The 24863-nt window shown below is 37.6% G+C and overlaps 1 protein-coding gene across 1 annotated transcript in view; it reads left to right on the top strand.

Moving 5' to 3' along the window:
- Nucleotides 1-8637: 8637 nt before the first annotated feature.
- The window catches only part of LOC106071935 (fibroblast growth factor receptor 4-like), a 50569-nt gene continuing 34343 nt past the window's right edge, over nucleotides 8638-24863 (top strand). Inside the window, exon 1 of the mRNA XM_013232168.2 lies at nucleotides 8638-9474. The gene's annotated coding sequence lies outside the window, so the exon portion shown is untranslated. The remainder of the gene's footprint in view (nucleotides 9475-24863) is intronic.

Below are 24863 nucleotides of genomic sequence, written 5' to 3' on the forward strand. Positions count from 1 at the left end.
GACTCCTCAAAGCGCTACCTTCCTTGAAGTTTGATCCTCGCTTTGACCTCTGAGTAAAACAAAAGATTTCTTCCCATTCTTCTCGCGAGATGCAAGGAAACAGATGAACTATCTTCTTGTTGACGTTCAAAACTGAATTGAGGAAGAAAGGCCACTGCAAATATGGCCACATGTAAATTGGGCACTTTTAGACAAGGTGGGAAAATGGGCACCGAAAAACTCTATAATAGTTTAGTCTCTTTTTAGGATAATTTGAATATTTTTTTAGCATTATTACGTGCTTATGGTATGATATATTGGTAATATTATTTTTAAAATGCCAACTATATTTTTTTTTTTACTGTATTTTCATAATGAGAGGGCGAGGTGATCGCATCTACCGCCCTTTCCCTGAATCCGCCAGGTACCAGTGATGTCTATATTATATAATGACACTTTACCAGGAGCCATTTCTTTCCGCCTTCTCACGAGGGCCGTTTTTTTTTTCGCCATCTCGTGAGTGTATTATTCTGTTTTGTCATCTTTTTTTTTTTGTGTCATGAAAATACATATTTCAATTTTTTTGATAACTTCACCAAACCCTAAGGACAGTATGCAAAACAATTCAAATTATCTTAAAGGTTAAGGTTGTTATTAAAGAATGCCCTTTTTTTTCCCGCCTTGTCAAAAAATGCTAATTTTACTGGTTGCAATTTCTTTTTCGGTGCCCCATTTACCAGCGCCAAATGTCCAGACACCTTCTAATATTTTAACACAATATTATAAGTTTCTACTGTTATAAAGAAACATGAAAATATGTTCCGTTGTTCATTTAAGTTTTAGAAAGAAATAAAAAAAAGTGTTGAATGAAATGTTGAACAACTAGCATATATAGAGAGAACGACCCTTTGTTCACGACCTGCAATATAGTCATATCAATGTAGTCTTTAATGTAGATCTAGTTATTTATGTAGTCAGTTAAAGATTTTTAAAAATTTACTTTTAATCACTACATCTTTTGATCATATTACCAAGCAAACGACATGAGTCACATTTGAATAGACTCTTTTTTAGTGTGAAGTATTATCACTTCAAGGCAACTGACTACTAGAGAGTTCTGTGTGTGTGTGTAATCAAAGGCAATGTTCACAAAGACCGTTTCAAACCTCTTCCTTTTCTTTTTGACCATTGAGTGACCCCACACAAACGTCTCTTGTATTTCGACCCCTGGTACAAAACTTCTCTCTAACTTAGATTGTTATGCAACGGTCATTTGGGAAGAACTCGCGGTTTTTTCTTTTTTCAGTTTCTATCTTTTTCTCCCCAGGCGTGTCGGGATCAAGCGTTCATATATACCACGCGGGCGGTCTGTGGGATGGGGCACTGGACAAGGCTCGCACTTAGCGGACACAAACGAAAGAGAGAAAAAAAAAAGATTACGTTCTGCTGTGATGGGTACTGGTTAGATCATAAGTATTTACAACTCTTCACGAGTTGGACACTCGGCCCTCGGCAGTTAGCTCGATGAAAAACGCACTTTGGCCTAGTCCTTGGTGTGCGTGGTGGAGACTTCAAAGAAAACTGATACGTGCAATGAGCCATGAGACGCCAATGTTTTAACACTTAACAAAATGAGGCGTCTCTCTCTCTCTATTTAGTTCCAGAGCTTTCTTTTCAAATATCTTTTTTTTTCTTACTTTTAATCCTTTTGATTTTTTCTTTAAAACCAAGCAGAACAATTCTGTCACTAAAGAAACGGATGTACCCGCTTTGTTTTCGTTTCCATTGTAGAAGTTCCTTCTTTGTGAATCCAACGTTTGATACTTAAATGCATTTCTACATTGTTTGTTTGTTTACATGCTTCGGTTGTTCCTCCAGAACTGAAGCCCAAACCTTCCGCAGGACGGCGGGGGATGGTAGCAGGAATGGTTCGAACCTGAGACCACCGAGACGACAGTCCAGAGCGCACACCACACGAGCAAAAGCCTACATGATGGAAGAAATGTCGTAATTTTGTTTTCAAACGACTTCTTTAAACAATTACTGACTTTATTATCCTACTGCCAACAGACTACCCCAACACACAGGTTCTATTATGAGCCTACTACGTGTTTAAGAACTTTTGCACGTGGTAAACAGCTACAGCACATGTTGACACACAAAGTGTTTCCACATTGACTAAAATAACCGAGTGAACCGAACCGGTTTCCAGATGATGAACGTATTTTCTTTATTACTTAGGGAACATCCATTTATGACGCCACTCCAAAACTGATTTTTTTCCCCTCGTTCTCTAGTTTATGTATATACCTGCGTCAACTTTCTCGTTCTCTAGTTTATATATATACCTACGTAAACTCTTTACCGTTTGTCGAGGAAAGAAAAAAACTTTATTTAAGCAGACATAATAAAATGTTTCTAATTATTCTACAAAAAGGTCAGATCTTGTGTGCGTCTAAAATTTTAATCTTACATTTTCACATTCTATTTGAAACCCAAGTACATCTACATAGATCTCTGATAGTCACTACTTCTGTCAGATATAAAAACAATCAATCCCACCAAGACCATGTCAGTCCATGTCACTAGAATAAGACAACACTAGCAGGATCATAGGATGGCTGCCTGGTCGTATGTCATGCTCTCTGGACTGTCGTATCGATGTACCCGGGCTCAAACCCTGCCCGCACTTCATCAGCCTCCTACATAGATTTGAGCTAGGATGTACTAATCATCTATTCCGAAAGAACATTGGAGAAACTTGTACAACAAAGCAGATTTAAAAGTCGACAATTTGAAAGAAATGGCATACCGGTATGCCCATCATGGGCGTAGCCAGGATTTTTTTTCGGGGGGGGGGGGGGGTTTTGGGGGAGTGAATTCCCCCCCCCCCCCGATTCCCCCCTCACCCCCCCCCCCCCCCCCGCGAAAAAAAATTATATGTATTTATGTATGTGTGTACATAATCTTTATTACATTCGTTTATTGTGCCCTAGAATAGGTTCTTCCATGATTAGTGGAAAAATTGTACATTCCCCGACATTACTAGCCAAGGGGTCTGGGGGAGCGCTAGGAGCTCCCCCAACGCGGGGCGAAGCCCCGCCGCCAAGCACTATTTCTGGTATTGAAAGCCAACAAAATGCATATTCTGAGGTATCTACAGTGCATTTTCCTGCTATTAAAAAGTTTTATTTCAAAAACCTAATGTGCTATTCTTACTGACTTAGACCCTCCCACGCCGTTCGGAGCATTTGACGTCAATCTGTTTTCATAAAAATCTGTCACTGGTAATGTCTGAAGCCTCTTCCCACCTACCATGAGGACCTCCATGAATGAGTGGCGTCAAGTTGTACTAGGATATCATTGCAACTCTTCTTATGCGTAATTCATTTTGTCGGAGAACATGTCCCGCAAACCTCATGCGTCGTTCTCTCACAATCTAAGGTCGACTCCCAGTTCGGCATAGGATTTCCTTGATTTAGACCCGATCTCTATAACTGACTCCTAAAATTTGTCTTAGTCATCTTTGTTGAGCCACATTTAGTGTTTTTTCGATTTCGGTAGATGACTATTCACTGCAGTTTATTAATGGAGCCCTGCTACTGGTAAAAATGTGTAACCTCTCTTGAATACGCTCTTGGAATTAAGTGACTGTAGTTTGCTTTAGATTTTATATCGAAAAGAGAAGTGTTATCGTCAAAATCTTCTGTTGGGGGTTTTCCACCTCAAAATGCTCTGTAGGGGGATCTTAAACTCAAAACCATCTGAAGGGGTTTTAAACTTAAAAAAAAAAGCCATCTGTAGAAGAAGGGTTTAAACTCAAAACCCCCGATTGGCTTGGCTACGCTCAAATAATTTTAGTGTGTAATTTGCTTTTTTTTTTATATTGAAGATGTATTTTTAGCACCAAACCCATCTGAATGGGGGTTTAAACTCAAAACCCCTTTCGGCAACGCTCATAGCATTTTGAGTGCATAATTTGCTTTTTCTTTTACACTGAAGATGTATTTTTTATCCTCAAACCCCCCTGGCGGGGGGTTTAAACTCAAAACCCCTTTGACTAAGCTCATAGATTTTAGAGTGAGTAATTTTCTTTTATTTATATTCAAGAGGTACTTTTTAGCTTCAAACTCCACTGGAGTGGGGTTTAAACTCAAAACTGAGTCAAAACCCATTTAGCTACGCTCATAACATTTTGAGTGCTTAATTAGCTTTTTTTATATTAAAGAGGGGGTTTATCGTAAATTTTAGACGGGGTTTTAAAATCAAAATCTTCCTGAACTGTGCTCTTGGAATAAGGGGATTTTCGTTTGCATTTTTTTTTGTTTTGTTGTATAGAAGAGGGGGAGTTAACTGCAAAAACCCCAGCTAGGGGGTTTAAAACTCAAAACCCTGGTAGGGGTTTTAAACTCAAAACCCCTAGTAGGGGTTTTTAAACTCGAACCCCTCTGGAAGGGGTTTTAAACTCGAACCCCCCTGGTAGGGGTTTTTAAACTCGAACCCCCCTGGTAGGGGGTTTTAAACTCAAAACCCCTTTGGTTGTGCTGAGGCAAGTGATGGCTTAGTAATAAAATCTCACCTAAAATAAACAAAATCAAAGCAAAAAACCAGTCACTAAATTCCGACTCCCCCCCCCCCAGGGGGGGGGATTTCATTTCGGGGGGGGGGGGGGGGGTTTGAACCCCAAGAACCCCCCCCCCCTGGCTACGCCCATGATGCCCATCGAAACTTGAAAAAATGAAAACTTCTTCAGGACTGCATTTTGCACAAGCAGGTTTAGTGGAAATACTGGCCCATAGATAATCCACTGAAAAACTTTCGATAATCTGCTAAGCTGGAGAAAACTGCGTAGCTCAACAATTATATAGGTCAGCGGTTCTCAACCTTTTAAGCTCGGCGACCCCTTTTTACAATCAACCACTCTGACGCGACCCCCCTCCCACACATACACATACAGTAATAGAAGAATAGACAATAACAATCCATATTTTCGATGGTCGTAGGCGACCCCTGGCAAATTGCCAATCGACCCCCAAGGGGGTCGCGACCCAAAGGTTGAAAACCCCTGATATAGGTGATACAGGTGTAAGAATGTATGCTGGTTAACAGAGTTGAAGTCGTGAGGGTAGGGCTCAAGCCAAGCTAGTTAGTGAAACCAGTAGGACACAAAAATAGTGAATGTGAAAATATCGTATCTTAATTGAGGTGATCTAAGGTATATAGTTTAATACCTTGTAAGTAATTACACGTTGTCTACTATCCATGAAGACAATTCCCACAGAATGTCACCGGTTACATCTGACACCGTCGGGACGTCCTTTATATTGCGGACCTATTTGTATAACTTAGAAGGAGCCCCCTTGAGTGAAGTCTATCTGTGATGTTTGATCAGCTGTTGACGACACCACGAGCCCAGTCGTAAGGCCTCTTTACAATTCATTAGATGAACTAATACCGAGAGGAAAGAGCCCCGAGGGTTTTGACGTCATTAAACTAATCGCCAAGACTAGCTGTGTGTGTTTTAACGGTATCCATCTCGTAAACAATACCTTCGTCAAGGTCAGTCTTGTTGTACCTGGACACAGCAGGGATCACTGATTAAGTACCTGGTACTGATATACGGCAGAAAGTCTTTGTGACATTGCTGAGCATGACGTTACATGCAGTGGGTAAAAGGTGATGGAAGTATGACAAACACAATGACCGAACTATAGATCTCTACGCCAAGTGATACTGATGCAGTATGACAAACACAATGACCGAACTATAGATCTCTACGCTAAGTGATACTGATGCAGTATGACAAACACAATGACCGAACTATAGATCTCTACGCTAAGTGATACTGATGCAGTATGACAAACACAATGACCGAACTATAGATCTCTACGCTAAGTGATACTGATGCAGTATGACAAACACAATGACCGAACTATAGATCTCTACGCTAAGTGATACTGATGCAGTATGACAAACACAATGACCGAACTATAGATCTCTACGCTAAGTGATACTGATGCAGTATGACTAACACAATGACCGAACTATAGATCTCTACGCTAAGTGATACTGATGCAGTATGACAAACACAATGACCGAACTATAGATCTCTACGCCAAGTGATACTGATGCAGCATGCCAAACACAATGACCGAACTATAGATCTCTACACCTCTGTTTGACTGCCCTAGACTTGCTGATCTCCGCCTCGACAGGTCTGGGAAACCAAAAATTCTCGACCTGTATGGTGACGTGTAAGCACTATGCAAGACAGCAGGGTTTCTATCCAGGGCTTTTGCAAGAGAGGATTTGAGCCTCTCAAGCCCTCACTCAGATGGAGTTTGATGATGATGATGATGACGCCAAGTGATACTGATGCAGTTAATCTTTTATTTTATTCATTTTATTTTTGAAGCTGTTTCTAAACATTACATTTTAAAGTTTTTGTTTTGTAATACACGTCACTTCCGTTGTACATCCCCTACCATTTTGTTTTGTTCATAAATGGGGAAATGTAAAAAAAAAATAAAAAAATATTTTCAAGGTGGGTACAAACCCACAGGCTTTCGTAGCGGCGACGCGGAGCTGTGTGAGTTCTGAAGTATTTTCTTATCCATCGTGAGTACATTCTTCGAAGTTTAGAGATTTGAACTTAAGTACTTCAATTTCCAAGCAATCGCGCTACCAAAGTGTTTATCCCTCAAGAACTTTATCCTGTCACATGAACGGTTTCGACAAAATAAAAAGTTGGGGGCGGGAGCTACATGGTGTTTAGTGCTGACTGATTGATGGTGTTTGATGCTGATTGATTGATTGATTTTAATCAAATGTTTATTGGCAACCATGTTATTAATTGTCGCAATAAATCGTTCTCGGTATTAAGTATTTTATAATCAGCATTAAATTTGCCTCAATCGAAATCACTCAAGATGTGTATTCTCTATTTGTTTCTTTTTATTTTATTAGTTGTTCTTTATTTTCCTCGTCCGAGAACTGGATCTTTCGAATTGTTTGTTAAACTGATTAAAAGAAATAAAGAAACACGTAAGCATCAAGATCTACAACATTCTTGATGGTATTGTTATAGTTATACTTTGTTATATCTGTTTTCTAGCAGATTCAAGACATTTAGATTTACAATAATTTTATTAAAATTATATAAAAGATTCCAAACTATGTTAAGTGGGGTAAAAGAGGTATGGTCTCTGCGTGATCCATCATGCATGGCCAATGTGATAGTCCACATTCCGAAATTCTGTTGACAACAATTATATAAACAAAAAACACTTCCGTTAGCTTGTTAGAAAAACAACAACAACAACAACAAAAAACCCAAACAAACAGAAATAAACAAGTGTTCCAAACAATAATTTAACAATTGTATAGGTTTGGCCACAAAGCACAAGTGTTACAAAGGCAGACAAATTACAATTAACAACACTCCACACATAATCAAGATGAAAATAAATGAAAAAAAAGAGTTCGAAGTAGTTAACCTTGCTTAACGTTAAACCAGTTTAACCCTAACATGTTAGAGCACAGTCTATTTACAACCAAAAGTCTAAGCGTCGAGTCAACAAAAGTTTTAAACTTTGTGATCAAACACTACAGCAAGCAGGTTGAACATCATTTATACCTTGAGGTTAATAGGTCCAGATGAAGAGGGCTGGGTCGTCCTTTCGCGTGAATTAGAGGTACACGTATGACTTATTAAGATCAGTTTATCATTGAATAATGCGTATAACATCCGAAACCAGGCCAATCAAGACGGGGGTCATGGTTGCCTATTAAACATAAATTGTATGGTTTCCAAACGAAAAAAAAGGGGGGAGGGTAAAACCAGGTACAACTAAAGTATACCTGGAGGAGACAGCTCCATACATCAGTGGTGGTTCCCCAACAGTCTGAAAGACTTTGAAAAGATGAAACTGTTTCATGCTCAACTTAATTTCTTTACTTTCAGAAATATTCGCATACATTAATGTATAAAACGTATTTAACTTATGTCAACAAAGAATTAGATTCTAGATCTAGAACATTTTGGGCTAAGCAAAAAAAAAAAATACATATAATAAAAAACAACAACAGCTGAACACCATACATTACATTTAAAATGTAAACAGTTAAATTCTAGATCGACAAAAACCGAAAATATTCCCACCAGATTTAATTACTAAGACGTAACAAGACTTGGTTATGTCACTGTATGCACAACTCGACAGTATTCTCGCATTTCAGACGACTTAAATAAGAGACAAAAAAGTTTCCACTAGAAACGAGAGTTGAAAAAAAAAAATAAAAACAAAAATTAAACGAAACAATTGTTTGGCCTATTTTTAGACACACTGTTTAGTTTTTTTTTTTTTTTTCTTGTTTTTTTTTTTTTACTGTCCTCTGGTTAAACTTTAAAAAAAAATGGCCGCATTGCTACCGTTACCCGCTTTTTAAAAGAGTTCAGAATCCAATTACTGTGTGAATGATAAAAGAAGACGCGAGAAGAGAAGGAGGGGGGTAATAAGCGAGACCAAAAAGTTAGGCCCAGGCAAGGCCTAGAATAAACCCTGGATCTGATTGGGCCGTTAGGACCAGTCTCTTTTTTTTTTCCAGCCTCGCATTTTAGGATGGGGGGAAAGAAGGGGGATGCACACCACGTGACTGAAAGCACCGTCGCAGCCACAAATGAGAGCCCTCGCGGAGGGAACTCCGCTAGCGAGTGTGGAGAAGTTTGCAAAGTTCACATAAGCGCTTCCGAAGATCGCGGTGTTCAGTGGAATACAAAATTCATTTCATCTGTTCGTATGTTGTGTGTATTTTGAATTGTTTTTTATTTCCAGACATTTTAGATCTGTACGACCTACTTAATTACTTGATTGTTCTCTGTGAAAGTTTTTAACCTAAACTTGGGTTTGAAGTGCTAGTCATAGTTTAAAGTTGGGTTCTAATCTAGCGTACCAGAACTTGCACCGTGCATGTATTAGATTCTATTTCGACATCGTTCCCTAGGTTTGAAGGTATTCTAGATCTAGATCTAGATTTTCTACCTCATTCTAGATTTGTAAATATTGATGATGATGTTATGAAATTCGAGACGTTAATATTCAAAATATTCTGAATATAAAAGCACGATATCTCAGCTACGGTGTTCTTCTTTCCCTTGTCTAGATGTGCGATTAAAGTTCGGGTTGCACGCCGTGTACCTGTGATTCACACTTGATTTTCTTTCCCGTGACACCCGAATGCATTCTTCATAGAGGCAACTTGTTGCCTATATACAGATCACAGAGGCAGCTTGTGGATCATACTGCTGTTGTTCGCATGGTTGGAATATTTTGTGATGCACATCAGGAAAGTTGAACAGTGGATAACGTGATACGATTATCTTTTCTCTGAGCTTATCCCTTGTCACAAAACACTTTGGATATCAGGACAGCAATACAGTTTCAGTTATCAACCGGATGTGGCCTGGATACATTTAAACATTTCTTAAATTTAAAGGTACAGTTTTTTTTCTTGAATTTGTCTTGTTTACTGTTAACAAACCGTGTGTCTAGTTTACCTTTAGACTATTCCTGTAATCTAGATCTATTTAATAATATATAGATCTAGTAGTGTGAGTCTATAATTGTATTTACATCTAGATTCTATATATCATTTCTAGCTGATCTACAAATTAATCTCATCACTTAGATCAAGTCTAGATTTCTATGTTAGGCCTATATCTTTTTTTTTTTTAGGGGGGGGGGGGCATGGATTTATTATATAGATCTAGATAAGCCTCATAAAAAGATATAAGCCTTCTCCAGGCTTCAAACCTTCTCAGCCTTCTGTGCTTTTTTAGTTGTTGCTTTTCCTTATGAAATTAAACCTTTACCTGGACTTAATCTAAGGTCTGACATTTTGAAAAATTACAACAGTTAGAATAATTAGATCTACAAAAATTCAAAATCTAGACCTCATTATATTATGAATTCCATTAAGTAGGTATTTGTGTATTTATATTAACAGATCTAACTTAAGAATGATTGACCTACTTAGATCTACACAGTTTAATACAAATTCAACACAAGCTCATTTGATCTCAAGATATTTCTTTCTCTAAATAGAACCCTTTCTTCAAATGAAAAACCAATACTAATGAGTAATACTCCATGAGTACAATAGTTCTACAGTCTACAACTTCACTTGTTAATGATACATCAGTTTGACTTGTGAAGGGAATAAAGCTATAGTCTTAGACATTAGTGTCATTGTACTCAATTTATAAGACAAGCCTCAATAAAATATGCAAAATATTTATTATAATAAATTATAGTCTTAGAAATGGGCATCATAGAATAGATTTAGATGTTTTATGAATATACACATTTGATATCTCCTAAAAAATAAAACTGTACCATCACTGTGAGGGATTTTAAGGTCCTTTTTTTTCTAATTGAAACAAATGAATCACCCTGTGACAACAGTAACCAATATCTTAATCTTAATAGCAACTTTTTACCCTTTTATCTTTTTGTTGTCAAATTGCTATTTTACTAAAGAATCTCAAGTCTAAACTATCTAAACACATATCTCTGTAGTAAATATAGCTTAAATATATAAATATCTGTCTCTTTAATTTACCTATAAAAATATCTATCTCTATAACTTATCTAAATATCTATCTCTTTATCTTATCTTTAAAATATCTATCTCTACAGCTTGGCTTATCTAATATCTATCTATATCTAAATGTGTCTTCTATAATTAACTTTATATTTTATTTGTGTATCTTTTAAAATAATTAAAATATTGCACTTCTCACAGGAGACATGCACATATTTTTTTTTATAACTTTCATGTATGGCTCACTTTTAAGACCATTGTCTCACTGTTTTAAAAGTTTTTTTTTACATAATGATCCATTAAAGTGAACAAAAATTAAAAAAATTATAGATCTAGTTATTGAACATTTATTTTATAACAAAAGTTAAGCAACACTTGTTTTTTTTTTAAATGGCCAGACAAGGAAAGACATGATTTATTTCATAGCTTACAATTATATTTTATGAGGCCATTGTGACCTGACATATTTTAACATATTGATTTTATATTTGTAACTTTGCTAATGGTCGTTTATCGCCAATGTAACCTCAAAGCTTGACTACCATAGGTATAAATTAACTGCCGTTGTTAGTTTTGAAAATGCCCTAAAGCTGTTTGAAATTTAAGCTCCATTTTTTTTAATGTCACCACTAAATTCTTCTTTTGGGGGCTCAACGCTATATATAGCTTGTGTTTTCTATAGGCAAATCCGGACCTGTATAAATGTAATAAAAAAAAGGTGCTATTATTACATATTGCTTACCTTACTTACGATGACATAAATAAATGTACCATCCTCTCAAAACAAGCCTGATGACCCCTATATTTAAGTAAAATTCTGGTAGGTAATTATTGTCAGCCTCATGCTTCAAGTTTTGTTTTCTCATTTAGTCCTATGAAATCTACATTTTATAATAGATAAATAAAGTACAGATCTCAATACACTTAACTTTCATTGGAGATGTCTACACAGGCTTTCTTTGTAGATAATGAGACATTTTTTTATTTTTATTATTATTACTTCGACCTAAGTGTTTTATGTAAAAGTATCTCCAAGAAACGATTATTGGTTTCTTCATTAGATTTTGTACTGGGTCCTAGGGTTCATAGTGAACAAATACTGAGTTCACCCTAACTCGGAACTCTGTTATCTACATATTGCCGAATTCCATCACTCCTTGCTGTCCGTGCCGACCAACATTCTTTTTTTATTTCTTTCTTAGCATCGAGCTGAGTTGTTTTATTCATGTCTCTTCGTCAGCTTTGACAACCAGCGACATTTATATTCGGAGGGCATGAAAATTTGGAGAATGCTAGGGGGGACCCCCCTTGCTCCCTGAGCCCATGTTCCATCCAGCTGTTGACGCGATACACCTCGGGGATGGCGGGGTAAATTGTTCTCTCAGGTACGCTAGGAGACGCTAGAAAGTGGAAAGCCTAAACAGATCATGGCTTGAGGCGGCGTCGAGTCTTTGATGTCTCAACAACTTATTCCGGAAAAAACACGAGCAGAGGCGAACGCAAAGTCAGAGATTTCACCTGCAGAAATGGAGAAGGTGATGGTAAAGGAGAAAGAGAAGAAACAAAAAGTGAATCACTTCAGTAAATTTGGTCTCCATTGCATTTTGTTTGACGTGACGCAAGTAGCCCTGAATTGGTTTCAGATGGGCCGAGGTCAGCACTAACTCTTCAATGCCTCTCATGAGGCATACAATTAAGGTTTAAAATTCAACCAAACACTTTTGTTATATTGCCTCCCCCCCGCTCCCATTGCTTCAAATTACCAGTTATAACGTAGCCCTTTCATTTTGTTTTCTTGGTCAGAAAAGCATAACGCATTCGTTCAGTTCTTATATGCAGTGCCTGATTTAAACTTGATGAGACCCCAAGCAATTACAGATGCGTGACCCTTGTAAGGCAATTTTTTCATTCGCTTTCTCCAAAATGATTGAAAATATTCGTTACCATTTTTGCGGGCCCTCAAACAAGCTGGGGCCCTAAGCGATATCTATCTTGCCTGTAGGTAAAATCCATCACTGCTTATATCTTTAGATCTTATAAAAAACAAAACAAAACAACACAGTGACTTGTTGAAAATGAAGTATTTCGTTAAGAGTGTAGATATTGAAACCTAGCAAAATGGATGTTCCTTTGTTTTTTGTTTACATATCTTAGTATTGTGGACCACTTTATCTGGCAGGAGTTAAGGCTGGCGGCTTATTGTTTTGAGGGTGCTGGGGGTTCACTTCTATGATTTGTATAGATTTATTCAGTTTAATGCGTTTGGCGCTTAACGATTGACGCAAGTTATCATGTCAAGCAGATTGTCTTGTTAGCATCAAGACATGAGAGGGGTCTCTGGTGGAGCGCCTCTATCGCCTAACCTTCCGTGACTCAATTGAGTCTCCCTTGGGGTGGGCGTTTATAGGTCATTCTTTTCGCTCTCTCCTGCTGACCGCCGCTTCGGGAAAGAGATAAATTCGCTAGTAGAGGGGGCGGTAATCGTGATGGGGCGCCTGATAAAGATTGTTGCTAACGGGGCTGTATGCTGGCTCCCAGTGGAGTTGACCGTTGGCCAGGAGTTTTCTGATGGACTTGGGGAGGGCGATGTTGCCGCTGGGCGTTTGTTCACCTGACATTTCGCGCGGCTTTTGCTATCCGTCTTGTCTGCGTATTTTATTTTCACGTCCTCTATTTATTTATTGATGCCCCCCCCCCTTTTTTTTTTCTAAAAGGATGCATCATTGACCATATAGCTAGTTGACATTTATACAACATCCATTTCTTTATTTCTAGGCATAAATATAGTAAAATAAAATGTTCGAGGCGTGAATTCGTTTAAAGCCCGCGGAGTCTACTCGTTTCAGTGGCTACAACGTGACTGGGAGTGTGCTCACGTTTCCAATCATTGGTACATTTTTGAGAACCTAACGCTCTACATGGGGGCCAGATACATCTGAGTCACAGGGAGCAATACGGCAGCAACAACCACAAAAAAATATTTAGCTTCATGAAACCTCTCCGCTCAAACCGTCTTCAATATAAGCTGTGGGCAGACGTTACCGATTGCCAGATAAGGTAATCGGGTCTTAGTGTGGGCATCACTGTTCTACGTAACATTAGCGTCCACAGACCAAGACGTCTGCTATTTTCGTACGGTTCATTATAAGCATGCCTTGTGATGAATAATGCACTCGTGTTATATCGTGCAATTATCAGGCCAACCCATGTTGGGAAAACTCGGGTTCCACTCACAAATCTTTATATGTTTAGTTTTATATAGTTAAAAAACAAACAAAAAAAAAACCACCTTCCCATTTAAAGAAAAGAGAAAAAAAAACCCAGAAAAAAACACCCACACGGTCGTTTGCATTTTCAGGCAGCTATTGCCCGAGTGATAGCCCCAATGATAAAATGCACACAAAACTGTCCATGTCTTCCAGAAAACACACAAGTATTCTTCTCTGCTCCTGGTTACAGTGGCTGGGATGGGTCTAACAAGTGCTCGTATTGTTCCCGGGACGTTTATCGTCATTCGCACTCCTCACACACACACATTCCCACATTATTTTAGTCTGAGGTCAACAACCCCCCCCCCCTAATACTAAGGGAGGCCTTTTTTATATAATGTTCTGGCAGCGGGAGATATTTATAATTAAACATATGCATTAAATAATCTGTAGGCGTCCAGTCCATGTTTTAGTAATGAAGGGAGATAAAACATTTCTCTATACAGACGTCTCAGTGGCACTCAAATCTTTTTTTTTCCAGAACTAAAAAAACGTTTATCAAATGAGTGTAATGTAATTAGCAGTATATAGGTTTGAATAATGTCTGATTGTATACTTCTATATCCGTTTGTGAATTCCTCTCGGCTGACGGTCCATATAGAGTTTATTTCATGATGTTGCATTACAAAAAATAAGCCGTGTGTACTATTTCATGCTACTACATTGTCCATATTAAGTCCACCCAATAGTTTGGGAACCCCGACAATACTAAAGTGCGATAAACTTAACTAGGCTTAGTAAAGAGACTAACTATATGAATGGATTTTAAAAACTAGTACAAATGTAAGATTAACGATCACAAGGTTTATGTTGAATTGAGTCTAGAAGTTGTAATTCTTCACTTTTAGACCCTAAACTACTCAAGACATCTTAGTACAATTAATTCTGCAAAACTTGGTGGCTTAGTGTATGAGCTAAGTAAATAAAATAAAAAGGCTTTGTTTTCACACGAGTCAAAAAGTGGACTAATTAATAAGGTCCGCGCGAGTGTCTGCAGGCGTGGCCTTGTTTGTTTGTCCGATCTGCTAGTGTCAGGTGAACCTTCCAACTGTTTCATTTATCTTTCAAGGGAGAAAACAAAAGTGGGTGTTGGGTGGAGGGTTAATTCCACTTGCTGGGTATGTCTGAGTTCTGGAGTACCGAGAGCCCTCGTATAGTTTGTTATATATAGCTGTTATTATGTATGCTATAGACGTGTTGAGATAAGTTTGTTATATCTAGCTGTTATTCTATATGCCATAGACGTGTTGAGATAAGTTTGTTATATCTAGCTGTTATTCTGTATGCTATAGTCGTGTTGAGATAAGTTTGTTATATCTAGCTGTTATTCTATATGCCATAGACGTGTTGAGATAAGTTTGTTATATCTAGCTGTTATTCTGTATGCTATAGACGTGTTGAGATAAGTTTGTTATATCTAGCTGTTATTCTGTATGCTATAGACGTGTTGAGATAAGTTTGTTATATCTAGCTGTTATTCTGTATGCTATAGACGTGTTGAGATAAGTTTGTTATATCTAGCTGTTATTCTGTATGCTATAGACGTGTTGAGATAAGTTTGTTATATCTAGCTGTTATTCTGTATGCTATAGACGTGTTGAGATAAGTTTGTTATATCTAGCTGTTATTCTGTATGCTATAGACGTGTTGAGATAAGTTTGTTATATCTAGCTGTTATTCTGTATGCTATAGACGTGTTGAGATAAGTTTGTTATATCTAGCTGTTATTCTGTATGCTATAGACGTGTTGAGATAAGTTTGTTATATCTAGCTGTTATTCTGTATGCTATAGACGTGTTGAGATAAGTTTGTTATATCTAGCTGTTATTCTGTATGCTATAGACGTGTTGAGATAAGTTTGTTATATCTAGCTGTTATTCTGTATGCTATAGACGTGTTGAGATAAGTTTAACATTTTTTTTTCTCCACTGCCCCCACCCCCTTTTAAAACATAAAAAATCGTTATTTTCAGCTGCTTTTTGTATGTGTCAATTATTTTATTTTTTTCTCTTCTTTTAAAGACACTCTCCCTCCCTTAAGTTAACCTCTATTCTTCATTGAGTATCTCCCCCCCCCCCTTTTTTTTTTCTCTGTCAATATCAATTACAGTATTATGGATTGAGTGCTTTTCTATTTGCAAAACAATCGACCGCGCTACTCGTAAACAACAATTAACCCTTAGCGACTCATGGAACACAGAGGAAAAAAAATTACCTTCAGATGTAGGCGAAAGATGAGGCACTGGGTTTATCTGTTAAACTGCGTGAAAATGTGCTCACTCTAGTTGGTACGGAGATTGCGTGTGGCCAGGTACTCACTAAATGCCTGCTATAATATCGCGGATCTCCCTATTCCTGATCAGCTGCTAATTTGTTTTATTAGCAATATCCCCCCCCCCTTTTTTATTATCTGCCCCCCCCCCACACACAACGTCGTGAAAACAACTTCTTTATTCCCGACTTTTCTCTTTACCTTGGCCACCACGTTACAGGTAAAGTTTAGGTAGCAGCCCTCCCCATAGTAAACCGGCATTGTGTTCTTTAGTAATTGTATTTTGCTACACCACATTCTTGCTGGGGGCAGCGCGGGAAGGTGAATTCCTCTTGTTTTGCTACCTCGCCGGCACTTGGATGGAAACATGTGGTCATTTCACCACCTAGCATTTCAGGTAAGCAACATGTCACTGAGGTAAGGGCCATATGACCACCAAATACTCATGTGTTAAGTCTCGCTAGATTTAGCTTTTTTTTCAGACTTATCACACATACCGTGATGCAGTATATTTGTTTATAAATTGCTCCCTTTTGGGGAAGCGGGAGTTGTTATCGTCGAATGACCTTTGCCTGGCGACAGACAGACTGCTTCTATCCATCAAAAGTAACAGTCAGCCTTTTGTTTCTTATGCATTTAGCGTATGGGCAAGACGTGCTGGAATAGCTATAGTTCGTCCATCGTGGTTCGATGTTGACCACTTTTGTCAACCTGGGGGCTGAGGGCTATGCACTGGGGTTTTGTGCCTTCTCCTGTGGCCCGTCTTGGTCGGCAGTTTATTCCAGCTGGAGCTAGTGTCATCAGGTCAATGTCATTAGGGCTGGAGTAAAATGATGTTAGGCCAATTTTAAGGGTTCATGTCGCGCTTGGATAATCGCGAAGATGATGTATTCGTGATTCGTGGCGATGAATGCACAGGAAAGTATTGACTCGCTGCTGCAAGTCCCTCTCCAAACAGCTCAACTGAAGGGGAGTCCATTCCTCGTGTCTCTCTCTCCCGAACGATAGTTGTTGCAAGTGACTGATGTTAATTAGGTGTGGCGTACTCAGTTGACGCGCATTCATCGTGTTTCAAATACACGTGCTTCTCTTGACAACGAAGACAAGATTCTATCTATCTATCTATCTATCTGTCTGTCTGTCTGTCTGTCTGTCTGTCTATCTATCTATCTATCTATCTATCTATCTATCTATCTATCTATCTATCTATCTATCTATCTATCTATCTGTCTGTCTGTCTGTCTGTCTGTGTGTGTATATTTTTTGTCTGTCAGCCTTAAGTTTGCTTGAATGCATTGTTTCAGTATGTCTCTGTAGCCCTATATATTTATCAGGTGTCTTCACCTGCCTGTATGTTGAGACTCTCTTTGTCTTCTGCTTACATTTTGTCCTTCCATCCCTCACTCTACCTTACTTTGTGCTGTTTGTCTGTCAGTTCTGTTTTTCAAACTATCATTCATCTTTCTCCTGTCCACGAGAGCTATCACACAACGTAACATGCCAAGGCTCGACATTGTCGCCGTTAACAAGGATTAAATCAAAGCACATTGTTTTACATACTTCAAGACAGACGTGAAATGTATCATGTGCACAGGTCATGTACAAATGTTCAAACCCGACCCTCTCTCTTTCTAATCAGAGACATCCTTCAACTTGTCGCCACTTTAAAAAAAAACAACTACAGCTTAGCCCAAACTGACCTGATTCAGCATTGACCTTCATCTTAAGTCGTGCATGTCCTAGCGAGACCTTTTTTCTGCCCAACTGACCTTATTCAGATTGACCATAAGAAGCGTGTCTCACAGTGAGTTAAGATCATCTTCTGCTTGTTTTTAACTAAAACTTTCTTCCTAACCATTTCAGCTAACAGTTTCGTAGTCTGACCAAATTATGGTTTCTCTTTACCTTGTAACAAGCAAGCTTTCATAGATCTACTATTAGCTTTTACAGTATGTTTTAAATTTAAATATGCAAACCGTTTTTTTAATACACCAACTAAAAAATACTTTGTGTAATATAGAAACCAAAACATGCAGGGGTGTAGCTGGAAATTTTCCATCGTTTGGGGGCCGGGGGGGGGGGCTCGACCTCTTTGGGGGCTTTTGCATTTTGCGTAATATTTAATTTAAATGTAAAAAAAAAACACACTCATTTGGGAGCCCCAATCAAGTGGGGTCCGGAAGGATTTTCAAATTCTCCCCCTCCTCCCCCAACCTAGTTACGCCACCGAAAACATGGGTAGTTGAACGTGGTCTTGTCAGTTTTGGCAAATAATGACCGCTGGTTGTCGCCATAGCCACATACCACGTGACACGTTGATAAGTATCCCCTTCCTCAAATTTTGTTCTGTTTTGATTGCCTGATAGTCTTATGTAGTATTTTTAAATCTGTTGACCTTCATTGTATACTTCCTTCGTTGACCTCCATTTTCTTTTCTTTCGACCTATAATTATACTCTCTTCGTCTGCTATATAATCTTTAGATGCATCCCTATCACCACAAATCCTATGCTATATTTCCTTCTCCCAAAGATTCTTTTTCCAACCCATAATTTCACACTTACTAAAGCTTACATACAGGTATATATGTTCTCCTCTATCTTCCTTCCCCCTTCTCATACTGATTCTATCTCTCTTTCTCTTCTGTTTTTAATTAATAGGTGTCTCTGCCGGATGCCCTTCTTTTCCATTCTAATTATGAGTCCTCGTGTTCTCGACGAAGCTCGGCTACTTGACTCTACTGCAGTGCTGCAACGTGTCCGTGAAGTATTTGATCTCGTGTGACTTACTCTGAGCATAGAAACAAAGTATTAGCCAATAACACACAGACCCCCACCATTTCCAGATGCAGCTCACTGACAGACGAGTTGTGTGAGTTAAAATGATACGGATAATGAGCGTATGAGCATTAGCATAATGCGCTAAGGAGATTCACGTCGAGGGAGCCGAGGTGCTAATTGCAGGTGACTCTGCTGTGGTTAGCCACAGGTGCATACAATGAAAAAACACGCATAAGACGTAGTATACTGCTTTAATGCGTCTTCTTATCTGGAGAGACACTTCAATGGCTGTGTCCAATTCACTTTATAATTGACCTCCCACGATCGTTGCCGTGACATAATTACGAAGGGTCAACTGGCATTGACGTAAACGAAATAGAAAGGTGAGCTTACGAGATCTGGGCAGATAAGCTGGTGGTGCATTTTTCTTTTGAAAGGATAGTTCTGGGAGAAGTTGTCTTTTTTACATTCTGTCATCGATACCCAGACAGTTGGTTTCTTTAAAGTTTAATTACATTTTATCTGCCCTGAAATTTTGATAAGTAACAGTTTAACGTTTGATTATTAAAAAAAATATCAACTAACAATATAAAAAATCCTTTTTGAAAAAAAAAATGTATCTAAAGGGGAAGAACTCCGCCCCTTCAAACTATATCTACCAATATTTTACAAGTTATTTCCCTTATTTGATCAAACAAAATAATTAATTACCTATAAGTAATTGACTAATGGAGTATTTATGTTTATTGATTCGTGTTTGTTAGGTGCAATAAATAATTGTTCAAAGTATCAACCTGATCGGAGAATATGTGAGGGAGAAATAGTGTTTATAACAGTTATTTATGTGGACTAAACCCAACAGATTTAGCCGTATATGTGAACACTGAAGTATTAGTTTCCCTTGTTGCTATTAAACAAAATAATGAATTACCAGTAATTAATTGTCTAATCGTTTTTTTTTTTTTTTTTATTGATTACTGTCTTTCTATGTCAATGAATAAAATGTGCGAAGTTTCAACTTGATCCGAGAATGTTGGAGAAATAACGTGTAGCAGACAGAGTGAGTAGATATCAACGAAGATGTTTTAAAAGAAGGTGAGCTCACCTTGGACTTTCTCATTTCCATTCTATTTGTGGTAATAGAATGTGTCCCAATAGTCAGGCCAATGTCAGGATCAAAGATAAAACTCAACTGTAACTACATCAACATTCAACTCCTAGCTGCTTAAACACTCAACTATAGCCACATATTCTTGTTATAACCGCATCACACCAGCGCTCAATAGCATCAGTTTGACATTTAAAAATGGAGGATTTAAATGACATAACCTTTTTTTTTTCTTTGAAGAGGTCTTCTACTATTTGAGAAAAAGGCTCTCGTTCCTGTTCATCCAACCATATCCTCCTAACTTTCTGCGTACACGTGTGCGTGTGTGCGCGCTTCTACACCTACTGTAGTTTCACCATGAAAACCGTTAGAAGCCCGCAATGAAAAGGCCAGAACCCTAAGGTAGCCTGGTGAAGTTTTGAAGCCGTAGCCCCAGTGGGAACATCAGCGTGCTGACATTACAGGTGATTCGCATCAACAATGGCGGGCGAGCTCAAGTGTAACGGGTGTTCCCCCCACCCCTTTTTATCCTTTCCCGAGGACTAGACGAGGGGAAATCATTATTATTGTATTCTTTTCTTTTTTTTTGAAACTATGTTGTGTGTGTTATTTAAGGAAGGTATGTAATGGCTTCATGTACATCATACATAGCAGACATTTGGACTGCGATTCAGTCAAGCGGAAACGAAAGCTTAACTATAGTACAGTTTATTCTTTTTTAATAGCAACACACGCACAGATTGCGAACATCTCAAACTCTTAGTAGGTATTTCTAAACAACGGGGAAGCATTATTGAACTACATTGTTGAATGGGGATGTTTCTATTATGTATGGTGTCTTTGACTGAAAACATGCTGTCCAGTCGTTCATATAGAACAAATTGAAAGTGAAACTAAAACTAGTTTTGCGAATCTTGGTCAGCATTATGACCACTGTCAGATTTGATACAAGTTGACATTCAATGAGTCAGTGCAGCTCCTGTAAATTTTTTTTTATTTGTATCCAGTGCTCTAGTAAACATAAACATTTATCTTTGGAATTACATGAATCAAGTTGATTAATGTGTGGCGCAGCCTAATTATCTATCACGTTTATTACTTTCTTTAGACAGAAATGTCTAACAGCTGACCACACTCATACACACACACACACTCTCAATTGACAAACACAAGGTTGTCTCTCTCTATATATATATAATGTATAAGGGGGTCGGGTTATTGGCCGATCCTCGAACTGAAAAGCTGTAAAGATACCCTTATGCATTTATATGTCGATGCTTATAGTTATTGTTGCTTCAGACATAATGTTGGGGACAATTGTCTATTGGTGTTTAAGATGCAGCGGTAGGGCAATTATCCAAAGGTGCTTATTAAAAGGTAATTTGTGGGGCAAATATATATTGGTGTTTCAGAGGTACAGTGGTAGGGCAGATATCTTGGTATTTATGAAATATAGTTGCGGGGCAAATATCTATTGGTGTTTTTTAGAAATATATAGATCGGGCAAATGTCTGTCGGTGTTTAGAAATATATATATATATATATATAATATATATTTAAGACTATAAAGACAACACAACAGAAAAATACACATAAATACACATAAAATTATTAGCTAATGTTTCGGGGTCATATAGATGCACTAGATGTGAGTATAACATAGCAACTGGAATATGTTGATACGTGTATGCTGCTGAGTTGACCTCGTCTTATTCTACCCACTTGTCACAAGTGAGAGATATATTGCTTCATACCGTACCACGAGGGTATCATATAAAATATTTACCATATTATATATTAAATGTAATAAGATTTACTGTTGCTGTGGCGGACAAGCGTATAACAAATACAATAAGCATACATCTAGGAAGCCATGCTGGGTGCTTTTGCACCAGCTGAGCGAATTTCTATTCTACTTCAATAGCCAAAAACAACATTGTTGATTATCAAGTCTTTTGACTTTGTAGATGATGAAGGCCTCGTGGTCCAAACATCCTTTGAGTTTACTTTGGTCTAGCGGGAGTTCCCTATATGTATTTTTATTTTCTATATGTTATTGTGTACGGAGTTTGGTTTGGATTTTTAGACAGATCAATATATTAAGTTTATACGTATTTAATAGACAGAACGTTGATATAAGTATACGTGTAGGTCGGATGTTTGAAATGATATTGGGTTGTGGTGATGACCTACTATGTTAGGGAAATAGTGAAATCGATGTATATGCTTCATAGAGGTAAATTTACCTTTGGCGCGACGGGGAAATATTGTGTTAGGTGTCTTAACGTAGTCAATGTGATTCGTATTTGTATCTATATTGTTATTGCATTAGTAGTAATGACGAGGTAGACAATGTAGTCTAATTAAATATCCATTTATTTGGACCAATAAAATAAAATAAAATATTCTTCTCTTGTATCTATCTATCTATCTATCTATCTATCTATCTATCTATCTATCTATCTATCTATCTATCTATATCTATATCTATATCTATCTATATCTATCTATCTATCTATCTATCTATCTATCTATCTATCTATATATTTATGTATGTATGTATGTATGTATATATATATATATATATATATATATATATATATATATATATATATATATTGTTACGTGCGCATCTTAGTGTAAATGTGAAATGGTGCGAATGCGTGTTAAAAGGAGAGGAGAAACCAAAATGGAGGAATATAAACAAGAAAGTGTTTTCAGTATTAATAACGATTAAAGTATTTATAAAACTGTGATTTGTCGTTTTCATGTCTAAAGAGTCTCATCCAATATGAAGACGTAACAAGTGGCGCCCGGGTGTTACGTGCGCATCTTAGTGTAAATGTGAAATGGTGCGAATGCGTGTTAAAAGGAGAGGAGAAACCAAAATGGAGGAATATAAACAGGAAAGTGTTTTCAGTATTAATAACGATTAAAGTATTTATAAAACTGATTTGTCGTTTTCATGTCGAAAGAGTCTCATCCAATATGAAGACGTAATATATATTTATATATATATATATATGTATGTATGTATGTATGTATATGTGTGTGTGTGTATGTATGTGTGTGTGTGTGTATGTGTGTGTGTGTGTGTAGCCTATGTATGTATGTGTGTGTGTGTATATGTATGTATGTATGTATCTTGCATTTTGGTTAATAACATTGTAATATCCGAGACATAGTGCCATTAATAGTTGTAAAGGGCATGAAAAGTTTCTATTATTGTCTCAATTATTTTATAAATAGATGCTGATAAGAGCTTAAGATAAAGGTAACAAAGTTTGTCCCTTAATTTCCTCTAGGCACACCCTGGAATAACTTTAATAGAACTATAGGTGAAACCAATTAAAAATGATTCTAAACAAATATTTTGTAGAAATTCAGTTTCTATTCTGTGTCTAGATTTACATGTTTTTACAATGACATAAATTGTATGAATTATTATTAAATAAAATATACGATATGAATTATATACATTTTTATAAATATAAAAGTAATAGATAATAGTAAAACTATTTCACTTCGTATTAGGAATATTTTACTGACAATCAGAGTGGTTTATAAAAAACATTACCAAGTTTTTATGTTTTATATGTATTCTTTTTCGTCGCGTCTTAGTGTTTTTTAAAAGTAACTTTATTGTATTTATCCAACTGATGTCGATATCACTTGTTTTTAATAGTCGAACTAGCGGTATTTATCGATATGATGTCGATATCACTGGGGTTCATTCAATCTTTGTAGGCCCGGGGCACAGACATTTCAAAAATCGACTTATGGGCCGCGTTTGGACTCGTCGAATCCGGTGAAGCTTTGTTATGTGCTGTGGGCAGATTTGAGGTGCCGGATAGTACGGTGTTACCTGCCGCAAATGGACCGCGGACGTATTTTGTGAATCACTGATTTATGTGTGTGTGCGTAAAATAGAAGTGTATTTTTGAAGTTTATGGATCTTTTGAACTGTTAAATATAAAGGCAATCTATTCTGCTTCATAAGTTCTTAGTCATTTGTTTGAAAGTGGTGTGGCCAGCACAACGGCCAACGCCTTTACTTTTCATCAGCTAATGTCAGGAACCCATTAGAGCTGGTTAGACTCAGAAGCGCCGTAAAGATCCTGAAATGAAAAATCCCAGTCTTCACAAGGAATTGAACCCTGAATCCCTCGATTAGGAAGCCAAGCGCTTTACCAATCAGTCACTGCGCCCGCGGGCCACAGAAACAGATGACATTTACATCATCTGCACCATAGATCGCAAAGTCTGAAAGGGAAAAAACTTAATTCTTAGTATGAGGCGGAAAAAAAATATCCATGGAGGCTGATCACGTGACAGAATGCTACTGCTGGACGCTGCTAAAGAAACTCGGCCTGACAATAGTGTGAATACCTTCTTCATCCTCCTTCCCCCCGCCCCTTTTTTTTTCAGTAGAATTTGTCCACCGGACAAAGAGCCTAACTCCCCACTGTGTGTATGTGTCGTGTCCTTCAGGTGGAAGAGCTTTTTGAAAAAAGGCGCAGTGGAAAAAAAAAGAGCCCACAACTTTTTTTTAAAACACATACAGAAAAAGAGAGCCCATGAACTGTCCGAAAAAGAAGCGCACCTGTTGATTTTGAGCCTTGGTGTGTTTGTGTGCTTTACTGGGAACCAATGGTATGTGAGGACAAGGCTCAAGATGTTGGGCTCTATGTCGCCGAACTGACCTGTATAGTTTGAATCACTCAAATACCCTGACCTTTACAACAGTACAACTTTGAAATTAAGTTACAATAATTGTATAGATCTATTAGTTAGATTGGGGTGATACTGTTTCCGAATCTTACATAGATTCCATTGACTTATTTTTTAAACGAAT

The sequence above is a fragment of the Biomphalaria glabrata genome, chromosome 1 (assembly GCF_947242115.1).
Source record: "Biomphalaria glabrata chromosome 1, xgBioGlab47.1, whole genome shotgun sequence".
Taxonomy (NCBI): Eukaryota; Metazoa; Mollusca; class Gastropoda; family Planorbidae; genus Biomphalaria; species Biomphalaria glabrata.